The sequence below is a fragment of the Helianthus annuus genome, chromosome 10 (assembly GCF_002127325.2).
Source record: "Helianthus annuus cultivar XRQ/B chromosome 10, HanXRQr2.0-SUNRISE, whole genome shotgun sequence".
NCBI lineage: Eukaryota > Viridiplantae > Streptophyta > Magnoliopsida > Asterales > Asteraceae > Helianthus > Helianthus annuus.
Genome location: NC_035442.2, coordinates 32,697,604 through 32,700,913, shown reverse-complemented (window position 1 = coordinate 32,700,913; position 3,310 = coordinate 32,697,604). Strand labels below are relative to the sequence as shown.

The 3,310-nt window shown below is 35.8% G+C and overlaps 1 long non-coding RNA gene across 1 annotated transcript; it reads right to left on the bottom strand.

The window, feature by feature from the left end:
• Positions 1–323: 323 nt before the first annotated feature.
• LOC110881235 lies at positions 324–606 on the bottom strand. Its single transcript, XR_004869338.1, has 2 exons — positions 505–606; positions 324–435 (listed from the first exon to the last, which is right to left on the bottom strand). It is a non-coding gene; the product is annotated as an uncharacterized LOC110881235 (long non-coding RNA).
• Between the last annotated feature and the right edge of the window lie 2,704 nt (positions 607–3,310).

Genomic DNA, 3,310 nt, shown 5'->3' with positions numbered 1-3,310 from the left:
CAATCTCATCTTGTAACTGATTCATATATTCTCGATCCGATGCAATACCATGTGCTTCAACCTCGTCTTCACCAGCATTAACGTGCACTTACCTATTATGCACCAAAACATTGGGTTGATCGTATTCTATAAACAATTCATCGCTCAAACCCTGTTTTCTTATAAAATTATGTAGCGCGAAACATGCAATGGTAATGTTCCTTTGTGTAACCAATGGAAATGGTGTCATCCTCTTCAAAATAGGGAATCTTGCTTTCAAGACACCAAAAGCACACTCAATTACATTCCGAAGTCTTGCATGAGCATGGTTAAATTTCTCTTTATTAGTCAATGCACGTCTTCGGCGAAAATCTCCTAGCCAATACCTCACATTACGATATGGAGCCATAAATCCCCGTATGTGTGCATACGCGGCATCACAAAGATAATACTTGTCTATAAAGATATACAATTATTTTAGAAAAGTAAACCAAGTGATAAATATCTAAAAGAACATAAACATACCTTGTGGTGGAAACGGAAATGGTGCATCTGGATCTGATAATGCCTCTGATAATGTTCTTGCATCATGTGCGACACCTTCCCAGCCGGCCACGACGAACGTAAAAATCATGTTGAAGTCACAAATTGCTAATATGTAAAAAATATTGTTATAAACTTTTTTTTTAGAATTATGTTTAAAATTTATATAAATGAACATACCTTCCTAAATTCTTCCCATTCCTCGTTCGTTAAGCTAAAAGTATTTGTTTGAGGGTTGTATATGTTGCCGGTTTTGTTTTTCAAATACACCCAACCTAGTATTTGGCTTTTAGATTATCATATGCATTCTTCATTTGTTTTTGTGTTAAATTCAAGCCAAACTTTTCCTTAAGAACTTTTCCTAATTTATTCCACGAGTCTTTATGCAAACTCAAGCCTTTTCTACCCACCGTGTGTATCTCTTCAATGCAAGTCTCTAATAAGCATTTTAGATGGTCGTTTGACCATTGTTGTTTCTCTCCCATTTCTACTAATCATGTCAATTAAAACATAAGCTAAGCGAAGCGAAAGCGAAAATTATATTCAAACAAACAAAAATCCTTAATTAAACGATTCATCAATAAGCATAAGCGAAGCGAAATATTCCAAAACACCCAACATCTATATTCCAAAACATAAGCGAAGCGAAAGAGAAAATTATATTCAAACAAACAAAATCCTTAATTAAACAATTCAGCCAAGAACTAACCAGAAGCATAACCGAAATTCAGCCAAGAACTAACTATAAGCATAATCGAAATTCAGCCAAAACATCTATAAGCATCTATGTACCAAAACATATTTAAGTTGATCTATAAGCATCTATGCACCAAAACATATTTATGTTGATGTAATAAAAAAAAAAAAGAAGAGTCTGACTAGAAAATTATATATATACACATGACTGAAATCAAGTAATTATCAAATAAAACAACTGAGTTTGATAGCATCGATGTTTGAACAAATTAACAGATCTGGAAAAAACATTTGTTATAATAAACTCAGCAAGAACAAAACCTCAAAATCAGCCAAGAATAAAACCTCAAAACATTTGATAGCAAATTACCCATTTGTTATAATAAATTCAGCTAAGAACAAAACCTCAAAATCAACAATTGTATCTACCAATCTATTATATTAGCAACAAATTACCTTAGATGTTGGAGGATGAGTGGAGATACAAGGGGGCTGCGCTGTGGAAGGTTTCAGATCGGCGGTGGTGCTCGGCGGTGGAGAACGGCGGTGGAGAACGACTGCAGGAGGGGTGGAGGGCGGCGTGGCGGCGGCTGGAGGTGGAGGAGTAGGGGAGGTCGCTGATGAATGGAGAAGGGAACTAGGGTTTTGAGAGTTGTGTGTTTGGAAGAGGTTGAAGAGATATGAGAAGAGGTAAAACAAGATCTGCCCGAGAAAGAGGTTCTGAAGAAGTTTTTTAATGAATTGTCTTCTGAAAAACAAACAAGCTTCTGGACCCTATATCTGTGCGTGGTCTGCTTGGTGAAGACAAAAGAGGTCCTGAAGCTCTTTTAACAAAAAACAAACAGCACCTAAATATGTAAAAATAGTTGGATGTAAAAGTTATAGTAAAAATAAATCATAGTTTTCGCCAACTCAAGAGATACAACAATTACCGATAGATTATTGAGTGACACTAATTTAATCGAGTGGTTAAATTATAGATGTGTTCTATTTTTTTGACATCACCCTTACCGTAAGATTTATTCATCGGTGATAAAAATACCGATGAAGGGTACTACATTTGACATTATAGATGTGTTCTATTTTTTTATTGAATATATTTGTTTAACTTTTTTTTTGTTTGACAAAAAAATCATATCAAATTATTTAAATATAACCTTTTTATAATGTGAAATCTATACTTCATTTAATTAAATAATTATTCTCAACTCGTAAGCCTTTTATCTTTTTTTTTTTTTAATGGCTAACATTACTCTCCCAAACTACTATATTTACAAATAACTCACCCTTGCTTAGGATTGAACCCAAGACCTCCCACTAAGAGGCAAGAGCCTCTACCAAGTGAGCTAGCCCCACTTGGCGTAAGCCTTTATCTTTTAAGTATGTTAAATTCATAGAGAGGGAAAAAATCAAATAGGAAGTTTAATTTCGCTAGGAAGGATAAGAAGCAATAAGAGGACGACATGTGGCAAAGATAAAAAACATAAGGAGGGGCATTTTGGTCAAAACTCACTATCTTCAAAGAAAACTCAGCACCTGCAATTCATTTCTCTACCCCGTATACTCAAATCCACCATTTTCAAAACTATAAACTACCACATCACAACCAACACCACCACCTCCTCCTCCTCCACCACCACCACCACTACCACTTACGATCGCCACCATCTTGCCGGAAACTAGATCTGAAACCACCACCACCTTCAACCACCTGTTGGGTTTTTCAAATCTGACACCATCATTCCACCATCCACCACCACCGCTCCACCGCCACCAGTTTCCCCATGGTGTATCAGAGTTTTTTTTCCGCCCACCGTCGTTAATCAGAGTTCTTTTGTAAGTTGTGTTATTTTTTATTTTCATTGCGTTTTAGTTATGAAACCTCAATTGCATTTTTCACTTCATTATGTTTTAGTTAGAGTTCTTTTCATTTTTGTTCTTCTGGATGTTAAAGCAGAGACATGACCATGCTAAAATAGGAGCATGATCATGTTGGAACAAAAGGCATGACCACGTTAAAACTAATTGCGTTTTAGAACCTGCAGTGCAAAGAACATGATCATGCTTAGACAGAGGCATGATCATGTTGGAA